Source organism: Suricata suricatta, chromosome 5 (assembly GCF_006229205.1).
Source record: "Suricata suricatta isolate VVHF042 chromosome 5, meerkat_22Aug2017_6uvM2_HiC, whole genome shotgun sequence".
NCBI lineage: Eukaryota > Metazoa > Chordata > Mammalia > Carnivora > Herpestidae > Suricata > Suricata suricatta.
Window position 1 is genome coordinate 105,799,451 of NC_043704.1, and position 22,882 is coordinate 105,822,332.

General features: G+C 47.8%; 1 long non-coding RNA gene across 1 annotated transcript; it reads right to left on the reverse strand.

Annotated features, from left to right (window-relative positions):
• Window positions 1-1,028: 1,028 nt before the first annotated feature.
• On the reverse strand, window positions 1,029-18,984 carry LOC115292769. Its single transcript, XR_003909120.1, has 4 exons — window positions 18,879-18,984; window positions 18,103-18,237; window positions 8,092-8,330; window positions 1,029-1,095 (listed from the first exon to the last, which is right to left on the reverse strand). It is a non-coding gene; the product is annotated as an uncharacterized LOC115292769 (long non-coding RNA).
• Window positions 18,985-22,882: the final 3,898 nt, after the last annotated feature.

The following is a 22,882-nucleotide window of genomic DNA, read 5'->3' on the forward strand; positions in this document are numbered from 1 at the left end:
TGCCCTACGGAGAGGCCCATGTGGCAAGGAACTGATGTCTCCACCAAGAAGCCAGCGAGGACCTGCGTTTGGCCGACAGCAAGGTGAGCGAGCCTGGAAGGTGATCCTCCCCCAGTCGAACCTTGAGCAAACTGCAGCCTGTGAGACCCTGAGTCAGAGCACCACTAATCCATGCCTGGATTCGTAACCCACAGGAATGGTGAGATAATACATGTTCGTTGTCTGAAGCACCTAAGTTTTGGGGTAGTTTGTCATGCAGCAGGAGAAATGCTAATACTAACACCAATACCCAGAGCAGGTAGTTAAGAGACTACATGAGCCACCAGGGCTGTCTCGTCTCCCCTCCTGCTACGGCCCCACCATCACCCCTGGGCTGTTACTTTTTGGTCACACCTTATTTTAAGTGTCTTTGTATAAGCTGCTTTTTCTGCCTGAAACAACCAGTCTCCTCTTCTCCAGAAAAATTCTGGCTTAGCTGTGTCTCCTGGAAAACCTTCTGAATTTAGTCAGGCAGAGCTCCTGTCCCTTGCCTTGGGGACACAGCACTTTGCCTCTCCCTATGCCGGAGCACATGGCACCGTGCTGGCCTCATTGATGGGCCTGCTAGGCTGCGACTCCTGGAGGGGCAGACACTTTTCTTCACCCTCCGGTCCCTGGTGCCTAGCACAGCACAGAGACCAAACACCACTCCTGAGATGGGCCAGTGGCTGTTTTCTAGAAGCCAGGATCCCAGCAGGAGGGCATCTGGTAGTTAGTCGAACTCCTAGCTGATGCAGGAATCTTCCAGTAGCATCCCCTAAGAGTGTCATAGAGGAATATGTGGATGAATTGGACAATACCTGCATGTTGAGCACTCAGCACATCAGTGCTACAGCGGCTCACGGGGTCCTGAAGCTCTCTCGGTCTCGTCCCAGCCCTTCAGCCCGTCAGTTAAGGTCAGGGGAGCTTGGAAGCTGACAATCTTGTAATCTGAGTTGTTATCACATTTCAACTCATGACCTTTGAATTGATATGTTCCAGGCGTCACAGACATTCCTTCACTTCATTTTTAGAGAAAGCTAGGGGGAAATCATGAAGGCATCCATAGGGACAAACCTGAAAAAGAGAACGTTGTATTTGTATCGCAGATAGTAATCTAGCCCCTGAGGGAGGGCTTATGGCTGGGCGGTTGTTGGAAGATCGTGCACGGGTGCAGTACACTGTCAGCCTATCTGTTCCATCACCGTGCTGTGACAGTTGTTCGTCCTAAATAGAATTTTGACCCTTTCTCCATTGTTCTCCTCCTGGTCTTGAACTCACCTGTGACAGCTTCCTACCTGGTCTCATGACATCCACATATGACTCTCTCCAAGTTTTTCTCTACAGGGAAGCATTCTGAAATGCATGTTTGATCACATTGCCCGTCCACGGACACACGGGCACCTCCCCTGGCCAGCTCCGCCTCGAGCCCAGCCTTGTGGTGCATCCTGCCCACCTTGCTGTGTTCTGGTCACACTTGAGTCTTTTCATGGCTTTGGAGACACAGACACCATCTCACCACAGGGAGACCCAGGACCCCCCTGGCCTAGATACTCCAATTGTTCCTTCAGATCATATTTTACTCATCACATCCTCAGAGATTTCCCTGACATCTCTTACTAAACCAAACCCCTTATTCCAGTCTCACATTGCAATGTCACATTAATTTGTGTGGGTATTTGATTGAGGTTTCTCCTTTTCTATTGTGGAAGTTCCATGAGGGCAGGGACCACGTCTTTTTTGCTGACACCATATCCTTGGTAGCTAGTCTGACCCAACAAAGGGCAGGCATTCGGTTAGTAGGTGTTGAGGAAAGGAATGACTTAGGAGCGCTACTGAGGGTAGTACATGGGGGAAATGCAGGGCAAATGAGCATTTAATGGAGCCTAAAGCAGGGGCACAGGAAGAGAATTTGAATGTACACCATCCTAAAAGAGGATGTTGGAGTTTCTTTAGACTAATTATAAGATTTGCAGAGTGCACAACATCTGTAGCTGTGTGTAACTCCCCTTCCCCCAGGCCGAAACAGCCTCAGGGAAAACCACAGATTTCAGGTCAGTCACCACACCCTCCAGCCACACCGGCTCTGCCTCCAGTGGGGGGAGTGGGGGGTGGAGGATGGGGGAGGACTCCTCCTGCCAACTCTCCTTTGCCAAGGGGGAAGGGCTGGTTTGGGCACAGACCTGTCAGGCCCCCTTTCTCAGGGGCTCCAGTGTTTGCACCTCAAACCGCAGCACCAACCTGCGGTCCTTTTTCTGGGCGCTACCCGCTGCTGACCCACAGCTGCACCCTCCCCCCGCGGGGGCCTGGTGCCCACATCGCGCTGGCCGCCCCTGCTGGTGCTTCTGCCCCATGGAGCGGCCTTTGCTTTCTTGGCGGTCAGCCTGCAGTGGAGCAGAATCTATTCTCCTCTCCTCGCCGGGCAGGCGTGCCCACCCTCCTGGAGTGGCATCTCTCCTGGCACTTCGGTAGCAGCTAAAGTCCCTTTGCCTTATTTGTTTGTGGATCTTCAACTGACAAGTGGCAGGCCCACTGGTGGTTTCATTTCCCAACTCCTGTTTCTTCCAGAGCCCAGGCAGCTTGACAGGACTCCTCAGGGTAGCAGCCATTCTTCCAACAAATATTTACTGCCGAGAGAGAGAGAGAGAGAGAGAGAGAGAAAGAGAGAGAGAGAGAGAGAGAGAGAGAGAGAGAGAGAGAGAGAGAGAAAGGCAAGATGATGCCCTCACCCCAGGAGCTTGTCATCTTCTGGACTCTTTACAGCTACCTTCACCTCAGCTGTCAGGCCCGGGCTGAGAATTTCTCTTCTCTACACTAATTTTTGCCAAGAGGCAGGAGTTTAGAAGAACATTAATCTGTTTTCCTTCCAGCTTTGCCTACACAGATGACAATATTATTACCCTCAGGCTTTTAAAGTGAAAGTCAACACAGAGATCACAGCTTCCAGGAGGGCTCCTGAATCATTTGAGATAATTATTTTATTTTTTCTTTTTAGGTCCTCCATATCTGTGAATCAGCGACATGGAAAATGGGGGCTTCAGAAAAATTAAGGGAGGCTTGAAGCGAGCAAAGCAGAGCAGAGCGTGGGCAGGAGCCGAGGGCTGCCACAGTGGGAAAATCAGGCAGTGCGTCATCCAAGGGAGCTCCTGGCGGTGTCTGCCTCTTTTAGCAGCTTCCATATAGGCTGGGACAGTCAGATCACGGTGACTCGGGCAGGGATGAAAATACCCAGCACAACCAGGGTACTCTAGGGGTGTGTGTCAGGGTGGCCTGTGCCAGCCTCATTTATTTTCCTCAGTCATTTGAACAAAGCCGTTGCTGGACTAACTGTGCTGTGGCAAAAACCCACGACAAATTAAAATGCCTCTTTCCTAGTGCCTTTGCTCCCACAGCACAGCGCCGATCCCTTCTGAGTGGCATGGACCTCATCCCATGGCAACTGATGGATGAGCTGTCGCTTCCCTGGGCTGGGGGCTCCTCCAGGCAGGGATCCTGGCTTAGTTTCTTCCATGTCTCCAGGGTCCGGCACAGGGCTGGGCATCTAGTAGGTTTCTGATGAATAAATGAATGGCTATATGGACATCCAGGATGCACATGAGGCTCCTATAGTGGGAACGGGTTTCCTAGTACAGTGATCTGTTGGTTTCCTACAGTCTGTAGGACCCAAAGAAGGAATAACTTGTCCTTTATAGGGAAGGCATATTTCCTGTGGGGACTACATAAGAGAAGGCGACCTTAGGTTGGGGATCAGGGCAGGCAGAGGTAGACAAAGGCCCCAGGAAAATGACACAGGAATGGAGGAGGCATTCATCCCAAGGAGACTTCAGGGCATCCAGGTGGAACTCTGATTCTACAAGAAATCCAGACAGTGCTTGGAACAGGGCTGGGGAGGCGGGTTCTCAGGGAGCCATATTTCAGTCTCCACAAAGACGGCCAGGCGGACTCCCACGCTTTCCCATGTACGTCCACTAGGGGGCAGGCAGAGGCAGGAGAAGAGAAGAGATGGTGGCCTCTGGGCTCCGGGGCTGGGCTCCTCAGGCGGCCTTTCTCCCAGGCTCACATCCAACACACTGGGCTGTTTGTATTACTCAGACAACAAGGCCAGACCTCTCTTCCTGCCTGTCGTGGCCTCTGTGATTTTATATGATGTGGCTTGTGACATCAGATACCACGCGACCATGGTAACCAAAATATACAGCTTGGTGTGAATGTTAATAAACAAGAAAAAAAGTGATCCCTGGTTTACTTCTTTTACTGACTGTTTGTGGTTTTTTTTTTCCTTCATGTCTCATGTATCCTTTATTATCCGGAATAATCAAGATGTACCTGAATTCCACCACTTTTTAAAATGAAAAGGTAAATGAGGAAAATGTGTCCTGGTCTCCTGTTGGTCTAGCCTTGAAAATAGCAACTCGTTTCCTCACGTGCAAGTTACCACTTCCTCTTGATATCCTGCCCAGCACTGCTCTTGTGTACCAACACATCATTTCAAGGGAAAAATATTTTCTTGATAATTCCCACATGCCTTGAAAGTCATTTCCTCCTAAGAAACTCCAGGTGATGGGAACCCTTAATTGGTTCAGGTTTTTTCTAATCACCCAGGATTAAATAAAAACACAACTTTCCTTCCATACAAATCATCCTCTTCTAGAAATTAGTGGGCCCATAGATCTGGGCCTAAAATAACCAAGTTGAGCATAAGGAAGACACATTTTACCAGGCCAGACCACAGAAATGAAAGTCTCTGTGTAGAAAGGAGAGTTGCTCCGTACAAAATCGAGGATTTCAGAGTAGTGTTCTCCTGCCTGCAGAGAATGTCCTATCAGAAGCCCACCAGTCACTGATAACCTTCATAGAAAGCTTTGTTTTAACGAAGTTAAAGGCTCTTTAATGAATTGTATCTTTAATTGGAATGAGAGCAAACCCACCATGAGCCAAAGGGGAATGGAAACACTGGCCTCAAAGCAATGGTTTTCTTGTGGAATCAGAATTCTTCTAAAAACCTTTCCATGCTTCAGTCTTTTTTGAATGCTCCCCTTGATTTCATTCCAATAGTAATCATGGCTGAGGAATATCCTTTGAAGATAGAGCATGATGTTGAGTTATTTTAATGGTTTGCAAACTGCTCTTAAGAATTACTTTAAAAATACGCATTTTCAATGATACCACAGATTAGTTCATTTTAAATTGTTGGATTTCCAATGAACATAAATGGGCTTGGATATATTTGGGCACAGATGTTGGAGTTTCTAGATTCCGTTGTTTAAAGGTATTCCATAAATATGACAAAAAGTGTGGAGAATGCATCCATCTGGTTGGGTATTCAGGCTTACAAAGAAAGTAATTACCAGGCCAGAGCCTGGGACCCGGCCCTCATCCATCTAAATTCCCTTTCACATATCAACATAGCTTGACTTTGATTTCGTACATGTAAGTAAGGGACATTGATATAGTCTGAATAAACCAGTCTTTCAAATATTCTGAGGAGTCTAGAACCAGGAATGACATAAGCTTGAAGGAATACTCTTTGGTAAATACGGTGGTTTTAAAAACAATGTCTTCTCTTCCTTTAGCCAAATTTTGATCTTTCTAAGGAACATTTGTTGGCTCTTCCTGCCCGTCTGTTTCTGAGTGTTCCCACTGACATCCCCACCAGGCCCTTGGTGTCTCCATGGTGGCCTCTCTGGTCAGCCACCAACTCTGCTGCCCAAGCAACCTCCAGCCTTCCTTGTCTTTCTCTGAGGGCTGGGGCCTCTCTTCTCTTCCTGACAAAGCACTTTCAGTCAACTCTTGGATTTCTTCACGGGTGATTAAACTGCCTGTGTGTATTCAGGACCCTTCTCCTCTTTCTGTGTCTGGCTGCTGACCTCTCCCTGAGTTCACTGTCAGAGGAGAAAGCTCACAGGGCAGTCCATCTGACTACTTGTTAGCGGCACTGGTAAAGATTTGGTCCTGGAAAATGTTTAGGCTGTTGAAAATATTAGTACATCTTCAAAGCATCTAACTTTTTGCCTGGGTAGTTTTCTGAGTTGCTGTTACTGAGTGAGGCAGAGACACGAGAGAGGAAACAACATCTGATAGCCTGTGGGTTCTAACCACTGGCATCTTGCCTGGAACCTCACCAAAGTTGATAGTTTCGCCATTAAGCTCCACAGGGCTCCCCATAGCCTGTGATTCCTAATAAGAGTAGGTGTGGCCTTATTGCTTGAAAATAGGAAAGAGAAAAATGAAGTACTGGGAGTTTTGTTCAGTGACCAAAAACAAGCCAGGACAAACATGTTAAGCCAGAACCTCTTTACAGAGATTTTGGCCGCAGGACACCCCACTCCCCTGTAACTCTGGACTGTGGGGCAAACTCGTCTCCCCCAGCAGCGCACCTGTGCCAAGGCCCAGGTCACATGAGTTCTGCCAGGCAGGCATCGCCTCTTTCACCGAACACTGTGGCACGTGCCTGCTATACCTCTCAAAATGACTTTTCCGCCATTTGCTTCCTTGCACATGAGTTCTCTCACTCTGACGTGACTGCAAGTGTTTGGAGAGCTAGGATGGTGCCCTCCGTGTCTGCGTGGCCAGAAGCAGGGGACACGGTGAGCATTCTAGTGAAAGTACGGGGAAAGGGAGGTGAGATGCTGCTTTTCCCCAGCCTTCTCCTGCGTCCCTTAGGTGCCGCTTTACCCTATGATACCTCTATCCCCCACCCCCTCAGCATTTCTCAGCATTGTGCTCAGCGCCGGCTGTTCCACAATGTACCATTGGTGTGGCCTGTACTTCAGTTTTGTTATTTGTCCCTCTCACCTCCGTATGGCTAACTTGTCATGGCGCCTGGGGGACTCACTCGGTTGAATGTCTGATTCTTGCTTTCGGCTCCAGTCATGATCCCACAGTGGTGATCTTAGGTCCACGCTCAGCATGGAGCCTGCTTGAGATTCACATTCTCTCTCTCTCTCTCTCCCTCTCTCTCCCTCTCTCTCTCTCTCTCTCTCTCTCTCTCTCCCCTCCCTCCCTCCCTAAAAAAAAAAAAAATGATATGGCTGCCCTGTCATTGCTCTCCATCTCATTCTGTAAACTCTTAGGGGACCGACCATGGAGCCCCCTTGACCTATCACTCAGCAGTAACACCACCAGAGGCTGGATGCTTAATGGACTTCCAAAGATGGTGGTCAGAAAAGTGAATCACTCACTACAGCTGATGGCTGATCCTCTTAGAACTCACGTTTACCAGTCTGGGAATTTGTGGACGTTCTCAGTCACTACTGCACCCTCTCTCCTTATGACTCAGCCTCACACACTTTGAACGGTGTAGCGGCAAGTGGGTTGCTGAGAGACCGGAGAGCCAGCCAGTCTCTGCAGGCGAGTTTTCTCCGCAGGGGCACTTGGAACGCTTCGACCTGACCACTCGGTGGTGGCGGCTGCGGTGGGTGTGTGCTGCAGGCTGGTCAGCCGCAGGCCTCATCTCCACCCTCTAGGTGCCCCACGAGTGTCCCCCAGTGCAGCAGCCGAACATGTCACTCGGCTTGTCAAAGGTCCCCTTTGGGAGCGGAGTGGACATGCCGGTTAGGAGCCAGCACTCTGCGCGATGAGGACTGGCCGGAAGGGAATGAGCACCATACCGGCCATTCTTCCTCTTCGGAGTGTTTGTTTGTTGGTTTTTGCTTTAGTTTTTTAATGTAACCAGCATAATGTTCTGCCCTCGTCTTTTTGGGGTGAGTCTCCCAAATGCATTTAAATTTTACAGCACTTCACCACTTTGTCCCCTTTCTCCCCTTAAGGCTTTTTTTTTCTTTTTTTCTTTTCTTATATTACCACTGGGCTGGGTCCTGCTTTCGGTGGCTAAGTCCCATCTTGCTTGGGGAATTCCAGTGCCTTTCAGAAAACTTTGAGGGGTACATGAGAAACTGTTAGGAGGGGCAGCTAGTTGGGAGTGCATGGCAGGGCCATCTGCTGTCCCTGAGCCTGGGGGACACTGTCTCTGGGGGTCTGCTCCTCCACTTTCCCCATCCAGGAACTAGATTTCTGTCTCTTCCCTGGTAATTAATAAGCCGTTAGGGGAGTAAGTCACAAAACTGAACTCACCAGAAATGAGGCTCACAAACCAGACGATAGTACTGCTTTAAAATGTGTATCTTCTTGGACTGTGACGGGGGTTTGGAATGCGGGGCGGTCAGCATGAGATGTGGTCCAGAGTGCACGAGTGGCCCCCAGGCCAGTGGGCTCCCGGCCCTGGCTGGGGTGTCTGGCCCCTTCTGTCTGCCTCAGCTGCCAAGGAGATGACCCCTGTGGGCTCGCTGGGAAGAGAGCCGGCAGGCGGGGACCTGAGAGGGGAGAGAATGGAAAGACAGCACGATTTTTAGAAATCATTTACAGTTTTTGCTTCATTTAAATGTCAGTGTCCTGAGGCCCAGTGCCTGTTGCCTGCCCTGGGTGGACACCTTCTCAGCATTGCCTCCAGTTAGCAGGATGACCAGGAAACTGCAGTGGCTCTGGCATATGTGCATCAGCACAGGGGGAGCGGGGCAATCTCGTGAGATAGTCTCTGCGCTGCGGAAAAGCCTGATGAAATTGCCCGGCTTCTGAGAAACGCTCATCTCCCTAGAGATGGGAATTGCCCCTTGCTGCCCTGAGAGAGTTGTTTTCTTGCTGAAGGGGACTGAGCCCCTTGGCAGGCTCCAGTCCCTCAGACTCCCCTGCCCTCTTTCCCTGTGGACCACCGTCTTCCGTCCTCACACAGTTTACTCAAGTGTCTTGTCACCCACATGTGCTAACACTGAGCCTCCCAGGAGTGCTCTTGACAGTCTGTGCCTGTTTAGTGTAGCTTCGAGAACCCAGTGATCGGTAGGGCTTTGGAGCTGCAGGCTCACAGCTGCCCTGAGCAACAACCCAGAATAGGTGTGGTCTCCAGGCTTGTCAGCGGCCGTACCCTGCAGGATGCCCCTTCTTTGGAGCTGTCTTCTTGATTGGTGTCAAACCTTGATAAGACATTTCTTCTATGTGGATAGCGAATGCCTTTGTAAAGTTTGTTATTTCCTCTACAGAGAGGAAAAAGTAAGGCACATTGTGGCCTCCATGTTTTTAGGCAATGAAAGCAGAACACTGTCTCTTTTTCCATGCTTTCAAGGTTCCTAGCGTTGTCTTTTGAGCCCTGTCCATCAGAAGCTGTCTCTGGCTCGGGTCTGGGTCTGGGTAAGAGAGCAATCCTGTAGGGCTGGTGGCCGGCCCTCAGGGTGTGGAAAGGCATTGGCTCAATCTGCTTTCCTGTCATTAACCAAGTGGGGCCATAAGCTAGCCTCACCGAGAAGGCCTTTTTGCCACTGAGTCATTCTGGCTCCCATCGCTGGGCCTTTGTCAGAGTCCTTTGTCACTTTTGAAAATGTTATTTCTCTGGAAATAAAAGAACAGTGTGGCCATGGTTAGTGTTGCTGGTAAGTTCTATTACTTGAGGCACATTTGCTGTAATAGAAAAATATGAATCTGATCAGTGTGTTACGAAGCTTATTACTGCCACAACCGTCATCTTTGTCCCCAAACACCACAGTACCTGCACTTCAAAAACATGTTCTTCAAAAGCCATTGTGTGGGGGAAATAGGATGAACCGTGCTTATATGATGCTGATTTCCTTTAAAAAGGCAAGAGAAGAGAATGAAAAACAGCCATGCAGTTCCAACAGAGCTCCCTGCGAGCGTTTCCACACTGGTCTGCTTCCTCGTTGATTTCGGTCAGGGATGCTCCATATAAGTCTCTGTGTATTTAATTCACATGGTTTCTTGTTCAGCCCTGTCTAAGGCAACAGTCTTCTTGCTTAGGCTAGGTTTAGGTTAAATGTGTCTTTGCCTCCTTACAAGTGTCTCTGCTTTTGGGGGCTTCCACATTTGGTATGACCATCCTCTAAGGACACAAAAAAATGTGGGGTAGGGGCCTGGCAATGGAGCCCTAGAATCAACATGGAGCAGCTTTGTGGATTACTAACTTTACTCACAGACTTTTGGGAAGTGTTGTTTTGTATTAAATAGTGATGCAACAATGGAGTCAAGCACTCAGTTTGCATGAATTTAAAGAAAATGCACAACACTTCAAAGACATGTTTTGCTTGTGGCCGACGCCATCAGCCACCCCATCAGAGTCCTGAAGTAGGTAGTGTGATGGGTTGAATTGAACCCCACCAAATCTGTTGGAGTCCTAAACCCTACTACCTCCGAATGTGAACTAATTTTGGAAAGAGGGTCATTGCAGACGTATTTAGTTTAGAGGGGGTCGTACTGGAGTAGGGTAAGTCCTTACAAAATAGGGAAATTTGGACATAGGCACGCACACAGGGGGAATGCCATGTGAAGATAGAAGTAGAGATGCGGGTGGTGTGTTCACAAGCCAAGGAATGCCAAAGCTTGCCCGCAAACCACCGGAAGCTGCAGGAGGGGGCTGGAATAGATTCTTCCTCACAGGCTCGTAAGGAACTGCTGAGCCCACACTGTTGATTTCAGATTTCTGGCCTCCATAACTGTGAGACAATCCATTTCTATTGTCAAAGCCACCCAGTTTGTGGTACTTTGTTGTGGGAGCTCTGAACAAATTCAAGGTATTTTAGTCTTTTCTCTTGCTGAAGATGCTTCAATTGGCAGAGTTTGAGAAGCGCTAAATGAACTGTGTTGTGGAAAGAGCTCAACTTTAGGGTCTTCCAGATCCAGCTTTGGATTCTGGCCATCCCACCTACAAGTTGTGTGGCCTTGGGCACGGATCCCAATGTCCCATTGTGAGGATTACATGAGAGGCCTCGTGTAATAAAACAGAGATAGGCCCTGGCAGCCCACTGGGTTCTTTGTGGATGTTACTCTTGTTTGCCCTTTCCACTTTGCCCTTCCTGCCCTTCCCCAGGGGTCATTTTGTTTAAGAGATGAGGAGTTCAAATTGTCTTCAGTGACACCGTGAGCTGGTACCAGGCTGGATATCAAATTCCAGACCACTGGACTCTGTATGTCACTGTGGGTGCCCTTGATGTGGTCTTCCAGGGCTCCCTCCAAACATTCTCTGTGCATTGTCTCCCACCAGTAGTTGTAAAGGTGATGAAATGGGTCGGCCTCTGGGCCCTAGGCCCGGATGCTCTTTATACCACCTGGTGAGAAGCGCCTTATACGGGAAGGTTCTCACACTACCCGGAAAGCCTTCTTCACAGGAGAAATGTCCCTGCTTTATTTTATTCTCTCTACATATTAACATGTACTTGTTAGCATGAAGTAATTATTACCTTCATAAAAAGGTAATTGTTCAAAAGTGTTTCGCAACATTCATTACAGTATAAAAGGGCTTGGGCCTTTTAAGAAGAAACCAATTAGAGTCCTAAGGCTGATCAAAGTTGTCACAACTGTGGAGGCCAGTCCTGCAGGAAATCCACCCCGCCCCTGGTAATAAGGTATTGATAAGCAAGGGATTAGAGCAAATTCATTGGTGATGACTAGTTCCTGATGCAAAATGGCCTGAGTTACATGGTCCTGATGGAACAAAGGTACTGGGGAGAAATCGGTTTGCAGATCTAGGAAGGTCGCCTAAGGTATGTTCAGTACGGATAAAGATCAAGGTCTGGAGTCCAACCTGCATGGGCCTTGCTCCCTCCAAGAAAGTTGGACACTATCTGGAAAAAGCTACAGGGCTCCTTCCCTGAATATGCCCCAATGTTGCAAACAATGGCGGGGCATTCAGATTTCCCATCCCACTCACTCTGAAGTCCTCCCACCCCAGGGAAAGAGACATCGCTTTCTACCTTACTGGCCCTTAAAAAGAAGCTAGCTCTAAGGAGTGTTTATGACTTCTTTTCTGCTTGATGATCAGAGCTGACTTGGAAAGACTTATGTGGCTAGAGGGCAGAATAGTTACTGGCATAGTAGTATTGGTGGGGAAACGAAAAATCCAGGCTTACTAAATGCAAAGCAGAGAGTCGGAAAGCCCTGGTTGGGTTTTAGGCTGCCAGCGCGTGGTCATGAGGTTTGAGTTAGTCACTGGGCTTGTCTCAGCCTCAGTGTCCTTGTGACCACCCGTGGAAGTAACAGTGCCCACCTTCCCACTGCCTCGTGAGCAGCGCAGGGGGGAACACCCGCCAGCCCCATGCCCTGTGGAAACCATCCCAGGAATAGAAGGTGAAATTAATATGAAAAATGAATGTAGTGACAAAAGTACCTAAGCATTTATATCTTTAGAACTTTGTTTTGAATTGTGAAAATTATGATGCATTCTAATAAAAAGTGTTACTTCATTAACAACAACAACAAAAAGGTCCTGTTGTACTCTGTGTTTGAATTTTTGTATCTAGCAGAAAGCCTAACCTATAAATTGCAAACCGGCCCACAAAAGTGTTATTTCACCTGCAGGGTATTAAAGGAGAGAGTGAGAGCAGGGGAGGGGCAGAGAGAGAGGGAGAGAGAATCCCAAGGAGGCTCTGCACTGTCAGTGCAGAGTCCAGCATGGGGCTCGAACTCACCAACCAAGAGTTCATGACCTGAGCAGAAATCAAGAGTCAGATGCTTAACCCATTAAGCCTCCTAGGCACCCCTGTTTTGTTAGTGTTTTAATCCGCTGTCAACATGTAAAACTAGAGGATTTCCCATAAAAAAAACCCCACAAACCAAATCCTAGATTTCAGTCTTTCTTGGGGAAGTTGACGTGGAATTGCTGGCACAGACGGTTGGGATTTCCGGGAGCCCCTGCCCGCTGGCTGTTTACTACCCCAGGCCAGCCACACCCAAGGTTTTCATTTCCCTGGTGGCACCTGCTCACTGGGAGGCCTAGAGTTTCGGATAGCAACATCCTTGAGAAATCAAACCAGTAAGAGAGCAAATGCTTGATGGATGCTCAAACGAGGGGCGGGGGCGAGGGTGCCTGGCATCTTATCCTTGGCTGGTCTGCGTGGCCCAGGTGTGATGAAGTGGAGTTTCTGTTTTGTAAAATGAGCGCAGGATCCTTGCGAGGATTCAATTAGGTGACATAATTAAACCTTGCAAGAGTCAACACTTGGTAAATGCTAGCTCTGAGCAGGGCACCCCAGGCCATTTGGGGCACCCAAAGCTTCTGACAAACATCTGTAGTTCAAGCTCACAGTCCACCATGAGGTCCCTGTGGCAGCCAAGCACCTTTAAAGGATCAGGCTCAGGAAGAAGGCTGCTCTCTGAACCATGACTTCTGAAAACAAGGATGCAGACTGTCCGGACTCCCCACAGGACCGGAAACCCAAGGTGGACACAGATCCTCAGTGTAACCCAGATACCCTTTGTTTTTGGTGAATCACTCCTATGTCACCAGGAGCACTAGAAAGCTGGAGTAAATGTGATGTGCCAAGAGATGTCTCTCTGTTTTGACAAGGCCACACGTAGTAGATTTGATGTGTACCTGCAACCTCTCTAAAGAAATATGACCTAGTGACAGCCCAGTGCATCTGCCTGAGGGCTCACCTCCGGTGCAGACACACGGCCAGCTTCCTGCAGAGACCAGAAGCCTGAAAACCTGTAGGAAGTCCTGAGTTTCTCAGGGGCGGGAGGGAGGCAGCCGTCCAGCACCACCGTGACCCAGATCGGGGCTATCTCTAAGGATATCACCAGTCCCTAGAAGCCCTGCCCGGGAATGACCTCACTGCTTTCTTCTCCCTGCCAAGGGTTCCACCCAAGGCGGTTTTATAGGAAGGTGTCTTTCTTCTGAGAAGGAGACTATACCCGGGTCCAGAAAAGATGAGTAAATGATTACTGGATGCTGTAAAAGGATCTTGTAAAGTATTTTTGTTGTCTAAGAAAAAGGATCTGGTTATTACACATCTGTCTTTTTAGTTCATTTGTCACAGATAGAAGGCTACCAAAGCCTTTTGATGACACTGGGGGTAAGGCTCGCTTTGGGAAATGGGGTGGTTGAGGATTTGGGATTTCCGCACACTGTTTCTTCTTCCATCTCATGACCTGACAAAAGCAGCTGTCTGAGTCACACAGCGAGTGGACTTGTATTGAGGAAATAATCCATTTGCTATTATAAACTACCAGGGAGGCCGTTGGGAAGAAAACCAGGGTTGTTTCCTGGGTAGCCCTGCCCTAAAGCAGGGCAAATAATACAGCACTGGGAATGTTGAAATGAACAGGGGTGCATTCTTGATGGGGGAACTTGAGGTCATTTCGGTTCAAGCTGTAAGCAAGGCAGAGACTCTGAACCAGGATGGGAGGGTCCCCAGGGAGTGTGGATTCAGGGAAGTCTGGGCTAGATCTCCAGATGTGTGTGTATACGCCACGAATTACTTGGAATGTTGCATGAAACTAGGAGTGACTGACTGGATGTCAGGGTTTCTCAACTTTGGCACAACTGACGTTTGGGCTGGATCATTCTTTGCCATGGAGGGCTGTCCTGTGTCCTGCAGGGGGCTAGTGACCTCTAACCCACTTGATGCTGGTAGCGCTCCCCTGCCTCCTAAGTTGTCACAACCAAGAATATCACTGTTGTCAACGTCCTCTGGGGGGCAGAACCACTGGTGGAGAAGCACTGAGGTAGGAGAGTCCCTGAGGAGGCAGAGAGGAAGTATGAGGGGTGCCTCTCCATGGTGAGGCTCCCTCGCAGACCTGCCCCTTGCTCCTATAAGTCAACACTGTCTTCAGACCTCAGCATCTGGCAACCACTTCTACCTTCTGGCCAAATATTTTGCCCTGACAGCTAGTTAAACATTGGAATTTTCTTTTTTTTAAGTTTTTTGTTTTAATGTTTATTTATTTTTGAGAGAGAGACAGAGACAGAGAATAAGCAGGGGAGAGGCAGAGAGAGAGGGAGACACAGAATCCAAAACAGGCTCCAGATTCTGAGCTGTCAGAACAGAGCCCGACATGGCGCTTGAACCCATGAACTGTGAGATCATTACCTGAGCTGAAGAAGTCAGACGCTTAACCGACTGAGCCACCCACCCACCCCAAACACTGGCGTTTTCGTAAGTGAGAAACGTGAGTATCTTTTGGGGGAGGTTGTAGCCTTGGAGACAGCACAACAACTACTAGGAGGAGCCTGGGGTCATACCAGCAAGAGCACAAAGGAGAAAGGTAACACAAAATGAAAGAGAAGACATATTTTTCCCTAGCGGGTTGTGTTCACTGCTGAATAAGTGAACACATCCAAACTCAGGAGACGTGCACACCTATTCGGGGACAAGCCCCAGTACCGTGGGGAGAGAGGGTTGAGCAGTTTGGTGTGCAGGGAGGTAACCCCCCTGCGTGTGACCACCTGGCCTGTGGGGGCCGGGCCATGCATCAGTCACGGAGCAGCCGGTGGGCAGGTGGAGCTGTGAAGTGCATTTTCTCCAACACAGCGAATGGTGTTAGAAAAAGCCGCCACTTTCTGAAACTATTACACTCGGTCAGTCAGGGAGCTGAGTCTGGGGGATGCCCAGGTGGCCAGGATTCGCTCACCGTCCAAGGCCTGGAGCAGCTGCGGGCTTGTGGTTTTCCCTCTCAAGGCAGTGAAGATTGATTTGGGACGTGGTGACTGAGGCCACGTGCACTAATGACTACATAGGGCCTTTCCTTTCCCATGCTGCATGCAGACGGTAGAAACGTGCTGTAACGTAAAGCCCTTTCGTGCATGACTCCTTCCTCATCACATCATTTCCCTGCTGGGACCCCGGGGCCTGCAGAGTGTGGATGGCTGAACAGAGGCCTGGGGTTTGGTGCAGAGCACCTCAGGCCCAGAGAGGAGAAGGATCGGCAGCTGCCGAGATGAGAAGGTCTGCCTGCCACAGGAGTAGCCACTGGCTGCTCTCAGGTTTGACTTGGAGACTACGGCTGGCGGCCTCTGATGAGAGAATCAAAGACTCGCGGCAGCTAGCAGCTTGTTGATCTCCTGCTCTGCTCTCTGACACCGGGAGAGAAACTCACTGGCAGGGGATGCAGCTGGCCTGCACAAGGCGCTGTTCCGTTAGAAGCCAGACATCCTAACAAAAGCAAGAATGACAGGAATGACAGTCTGTGTGCTGACGCACAGATACTGATGGGAGAGGTATTTCTCGTGTTGACTTTGCACTTCTGAGGGCAAATCTGCAAAACAGCTATCAAAGGACACAGGGACCCTGGGCAAGGAGGCACGTAGACTGCACTCAGAGCAGAGAGACTGAAGGTGTCTCTCTCCCAACTTCATTTTTCCCACCCGCAAGGCACAGGTCACAATGCCTGTGGCAGCTGCCTTGCAGCATGATTGAAAGAACCGGTTTAAACAGTGGCGCGCGCTCTCTCTCTCTCTCTTTTAATGTTTATTTACTTTTGATAGAGAGAGAGAGAGAGAGAGAGAGAGAGAGAGAGAGAGAGAGAGAGAAAGAGAGAGCGTGAGCAGGGAGGGGCAGAGAGAGGGAGACCCAGAATCTGAAGCAGGCTCTAGTGAGATCATGACCTCAGTTGAAGTCAGACCCTTAGCCGACCAAGCCACCCAGGTTGCTCCTTAAACAGCGGCTCTTACCTTAGAGTCAACTGCTGGGCAGGTTTCATGGGGGCTGCAAAGCCCTGAAATCAGCATGAGCGTTTTGTTCCTACACGACTGTGTGCATCTTCCTGGGGAGAGGGGCATGGCTTTCACTATATTCTCAAGGAATATGATGACTCTGGAAAGATTAAGAACCACCGGTCTGGATAATGTGTGGATGTGATGTGCAACTGTTAACCAGCAAAGGTTTTGGAGGAGAAAGGGACACAGAGGAGCACCCACTCTGTGTCAGGGTCTGTGTGGGACACACAGAGAAAACATGGTTCCTGGCCTCATGGGACATATGACAGACGTTTGGACAGGAGAATAAAACAAGAAAAATCAAAAAGAAAAGGTAACTATCAACAAAGCAGCTGAGAGGTCAGAAGAGCTTAAGTGCCACATAAATTCAGAAGTGGGAAGTGGAGTGGGAAGGAATGAGGGCAGGGCTGGGCTCAGGCAAAGGCAGAGAGGGGCCTCCGTGGAGGAGGGCTGGCCTCAGGAGAGTCCAGGCCCCTGAGCCTGAAGGGTGAGTGTAGACACATTCTGGCGATGGGGCCGCACGAGCGGGACTAAGTCTCAGAGGAGAGGTTCTGGGGTGATGGTCTATCCTGGCTGCCCCTGGCCAGTTCTTGGTCCTTCAGCCTTTGCCTCAGAAGGGGCTGAAGGCCTCGCCTGGAGAATCCCCATGGGGGACACAGAGCCTGTCCAGGACCGAAATTTTCTTCCCTGAGGAGATGTCCTGGTGACTCACAGGTGCCAGGCAGGAAATGCTTTATGTCTAGACTTAATTCTTGTGATTAAGAATTAAGCGGCGACACATCCAGGCTGCCTCCACACAGTTAGCAAAGTCCCGCTGGTCAGCCTCATGGGGCCGGCACTCAGTTACCGCAAACACACAAAGCAGATAAAACACTGGAAAATGGAGGGGAAAATTGGAAATAATTGGTATTTCAGAAAAAAATACCGAAGTGTTCCTCATGGGAAAAATCAGAACGTAAATGTCTTTTCACTTATGGTGTGGCAGTTTCTAAAATCTTACCCCCTTCTGTGCCCAGGGCTCCCTCTGGTCCTGCTGTGACCCTGGTCCCACTGAAAGACAAGGCCACCCCTTCCCAACTCAGCAAGGCCATTGAACAAATGACATCTCCCCACTCCTCTCCAAGGCGCTAGAAGGATTTTCTCTGGAACTCTCAAGATCCTGCCACAGGCCTGCAGATGTAAAGATCCTATAGCTTTTTTTTTTTTTTTAATATGCTCTCGAAAACGGAAGTTGACTCTAGCAACCAGTATAGGACCACCCTCCCCCACTTTGTACCCCAATACCCACGTCCCAAGGGAACAGCTAATTACCTACCTTCATGATGATGCAAAGGGACTATTTTAAGAAATCTGATCTGTCACACCCTAGGATGATTCTCCCAGTAAGCGAAGCAATGGAATTCAAGACCAAGGCTCTTGGCCTCTTCCCAGAAAGAGTGGAATCTGCCATTCCCTGACCCTCTTTTCTTCATGGGTACCTCTTCCCCTTTATAACACTCTCCCATCCTAGGAACCCCTCCCTGACCCTGACTTTTCATGTCCCCCAAGTGCAATGAAGCTTGTGTTACCCTGAGTCTGTCCTTAAAACTCACCTGCTCCCTTTGTCATGCTGTCACAGTCTGGCTTGATGAAGGGGGTGTCTAAGGAAGGACTCTGGTCTCTTCTTCCTGTTCCCAAATACCAGAGGTAACTTCAGGGCCAATGGCCTCATTTTTATCCACTGTTAGCTAGCAGGGAATGATAAGACCAGGAGTTATTGCTCTAGGGGGTGTCCTCCTGGGGACAGCCAGCCTCCTAACATGACACCATGTCCTGATCCATGTTTGGCATCCCCCTCAGACAAAGCCAGGTGACAATCTCCTTTCTCTCTTCTATGTAGGATTTACCGGGCAGAGGGGGATCTCTAGCCTAGCCAAAGGCAGAGTGCAGGGCCTGGTTCTGGTTCTCTGTCAAGACTGCTTCCAGTCCACTTGCTTCCTGATTGCCTTTAATCAGGCAAAGGCTCATTAACAAACCAAAAAGAAGTGGGGAAGGGAAGAGGCTAAAAATACTCTGCTCAAGGTAGAGAAGGGTTATTTAATTATTTATTCTTCCTGCCATCAAGCACCATGCCTCATGCATTATAGCTCATGCTTACAATTTCCCATTTGTCCCTTATCAAAGTCTAACAGTCCCCGGGTCTCTTGTCATTCCCACAGATTCCTACTTTGATGTGGTATGGTGTGATGGGTGTGGCTTGGTAGAGTCGGGTAGGGAGGCAGAGGTGGGAAATGAATTTGGGTTCAGAGTTAGGTATTGGTGTGCCTCCCCACCAGGTAATGTGGTATGGTAGATAGTTTTTGGTTTCGGCCTGCTGTGCCTGACTTACCTCTAGTAAATACTTCTCCCACACGTGGGAAGCTGTTTAGTCAAGGTGTTTTCCTGTCCCTTCTTGCCCCGGGGTAGGTGCTCCAACCTGGTGGGTTGGTTGGATTTGCCTTCCCTGGAATCTGAATTATGAGCCAAGTTATCAAAAGACAGAAACCAATTCGAGCTTATTCATTATTCACAGCAATGTGACTTGGCTGACCCTGCTAAGAGGTCATGTGTCTTAGACCCTTGATTCTAGGCTGCTTCCTGCCCACTGAGTTTCCCAGTTCCTATCCATTATGTTCCAGTTTCTGAGCCTTATTTCCCAGCCATTGAGAAGTCAACTGTTTTTCCAGTAAATTCCCTTTTGGTTTAGATTAGCCAGGGTTGGCTTCTGTTGCTTACCACCTGAGGAGATCTAACTCACACCCACAGGTTTCCGCGTGTCCCTTAAGTCACACTTGGTTTCAGAACATCACCCCAAAGCTGTGCTAGCAGCCAAGGAAGCCTTTACATTTACCCTGACTCTGCAGTAATCATTTCCTAGAATCCATCTCTTTAGTTGCCAAGCCCATGCTGGTTATTAGCTGACTGTGGTTTATAACCTGCCTTTGGTTCTTTCAGTACTTTTTAGTTTAATTCAGACTGGGCCAACTCTCTCTACCCAGTACCTAGAGGACAGGCTTGCTTCCCTCGTGGTCTTCTGCTTGATGCTCCTCAGACACATGGTAGGGAAATGCAAACCAGGACAGCATTTTGCAAACCCAACTGGAAAACTGTAGTCAAGAGCTTCTAAAATATTCTTTCTGAAATAGTAATTCAATGAATTTTGAGATTTATCCTACGAAAATTGTCAGAGGAGCATAAAGATGAGTAAGCATGTTTCTTACTGTATTATTTTATAGTAGGAAAAACTTGAAGATGACCTGAATGTCCAGCAGCAGAGAAATGGTTAAATAAACAATGGTCTGTTCATATGATGATATATGATACATTCATTCAGGATCAATCACAATTTTTCAGAATATTTAATACCATGAGGAAAATTCCCATACTATCTTGTGCATCAGGGAAAAACAAACTAGGGCACAATAATGTATGTGCAGGATAATCTTCATTTGTTTTATTCAAGTTGGGAAGGATTGCACCAACATATTAGTTGTGGTACCTCATGGGTGGCTTAGCAGGCTATAAACTCTTAGAGAGTAGGAATTCTTATTTCTTGTTATAGCTCTAATTCCTACCTACCTCAGGCACATAGTTTGCTTGTTGAAATAATGAATTTCTTTATATTTTTGCATGGTTTTCTTTTCTTTTTTTGTTTATTTATTTTTAGAGAGAGAGAGAGAATGAGTGGGGGTGGGGCAGAGAGAGAGAGAGAGAGAGAGAGAGAGAATCTGAAGCAGGCTGCACAGAGCCCAACACAGGGCTCAAACTCATGAACCATGAGATCATGACCTGAGTTGAATTTGAATGCTTAACCAACTGGCCCATCCAAGTGCCCCTCTTTTCTTTTTCTTTCTTAGTTTCTTTGTCTCTCTCTTTCTTTTCTTTCCTTCCTTCTTTCTTTCTTCAAAAATTAATATGCAAGGTAGTTAGCTTATAGTGCAATCATGATTTCAGGAGTAGAATCCAGTAATTCATCCCCTACATATAACACCCAGTATTCCTTAATTCCTTAATTCCTCTTGCCCATTTAGCCCATCCCTCCCACCCAAAACCCCTTCAGCAACCCTCAGTTTGTTCTCTATATTTAAAAGTCTCTGATGTTTTGTCCCCTTCCATGTTTTTATATTATTTTTGCTTTCCTTCCCTTATGTTCATCTGTTTTGCATCTCAAATTCCACACTAGTGAAGTCATATGAGATTTGTCTTTCTCTAATTTCACTTAGCATAATACACTCTATTTTCATCTACAATGTTGCAAATGGCAAGATTTCTGTTGATTGCTAAGTAATACCTCATTGTATATGTATATGCCACATCTTTATCCATTGATCTGTTTATGGACATTTGTGTCCCATTTTAAATAATGAATGTGCATTCCGTGTAAAATCAGAAAAAAAATTTAGGCAATAAAGTTTTGGTACACTAGGTCTGTTGAAATCCTAGTCATGCTTCGAGGTCATTGTGGCAACAATATTTGATCACACCTCCCACAGAGAGGTGGAGTCTGTGTCCTGTCCTTTTAGATGAAACTGCTCCCACCAATGAGCACAGTGGAAATGGTGCTGTGTGATTTCCAAGGCCAGGCCAGTAAAGGCGATGCAGTTTCTGCCTTGTTTGCTGGGAACACCAGATATGGGAGCCCCAGACCTCAGTGTAAAAGCTCAACCACCCTGAGGCTGCAGCACTGGAGAGACCATCTGGGGGCACTATGGTTGACATTCTAGCTGGGCCTGTCCTTCATTCCAGGTATGCGGCACATAAAGCCATTCGAGAAATGGATGCTTCCAACACTCTGTCATTTGAGTCACTCCCAGCCAATTGGGGTTCAGAGAGTATGGAGTAGAGACTGTCCACATTGTGTTCTAGCCAAATTCCTGACCCTTTGACTCCCTGAGTGGTATAAATTGGTGGTTGTTTTATGCCACTAGTCTGGGGTGCTTTGTTAGACACCAATAGATACCAAAAACAGTTTTCCTCAAACTTCTCCCTCTTTCTGAAACCTTCCCTTCTCCTTTCTGTCCTTCCCACAATCCCAACCCCCAAATTTAAATTATTCTTGTCTCCAGAAGCCCTTTCTTATACCTGTATCAGAGTACTGAGTCATCTTGTCTTTCTCCAGATGATGAGAGTTAAGGGCAGAAACTCTGTGAGTCATTTTTGCCTTTTCAGAGCACCTAAAACACTGAATCTAATGGATGGTTCTTCTATGCCTTGTGCTATTAGCATAATGCACAAGAGAGATGGAAATTGACAGAGAAGTCAATTTTGGTGTATATATCAGACTTTCATGGAATTCTGGCTTTTTCCTTGTTTCTGGGCTACAACTCAATATCATAGTGGGACTGTATTATATCTGTAAAGTGTCCCAATGTCTTAGTTTATTTGGGCTGCCATAACAAAGTACCACAGACTGGGTGGCTTAAACCACAGGAATTAATTTTTTCACAGCTGTAAAGGATGCAAGTTCAAGATCAAACCTGTTGGCAGGGTTGGTGTCTTTGAGGTCTCTCTTCTTGGCTTGCTGACTGCTGCCTTCTCTCTGTGGCCTCATATGGTCTTTCCTCCATGCACACACACTGCTGGTGTCTCTTCCTCTTCTTAGAAGGACACCAATTCTATTGCATTAGGGTCTCATCCTTACAATCTCATTTAACTTTGTCTCTTAAAAGGTCTTATCTCCAAATACAGTCATAGGAGGAAGTAGGGCTTCAACATATGAACTTGAGAGGTACGCAATTCCACCATAACACCAAAGGACACAATGGATTCTTAGTTACTATTTGCACTCCATGTAGTTGTAAGTGTCAGTGAAAAGAAATAATGAATTCATGGATCCAATTCAATCCATAAACACATTCCTGGTTTTAGGTTCCAGGCTTATACCATGCTCACTCTCATACGCTTTCAAATAATGACCTGTTGAGGTAATAGATGTCTATGCTAACTTGTCCTTCTTCACATACAATGACAAGATTTGATTTCATGTAGGTTTTGGTTTTATTTATTTGCTTGTTATTTTTGTTTGATGCCCAAGGAAACCTCCAACAAATCTTCAGTATCACTGTCAGCCATGAAATAGCACAACTTGTGACGGGCTCCACCGCACTCTGCTGTGTGTAAGTGGGTGCCCTTCCATTGCAACCCCATCAGTTCACTGAAGCTGAAAAAAGTGCATCAATAAAGAGGTTGGGGAAAGAAACTGCTGAGAGCGATCAGAGAATGATTTAAGGAAACTCAGGAATGCCAGGAGCTATAGTGACTAGCAACTCCTTTTTGGAATTTTTCTTAATTCCAAGTGATTTCCTTTTTTGGTCAGCCCCTGTTTTTTATTGTTTTATATCATAGTCCAAAAGT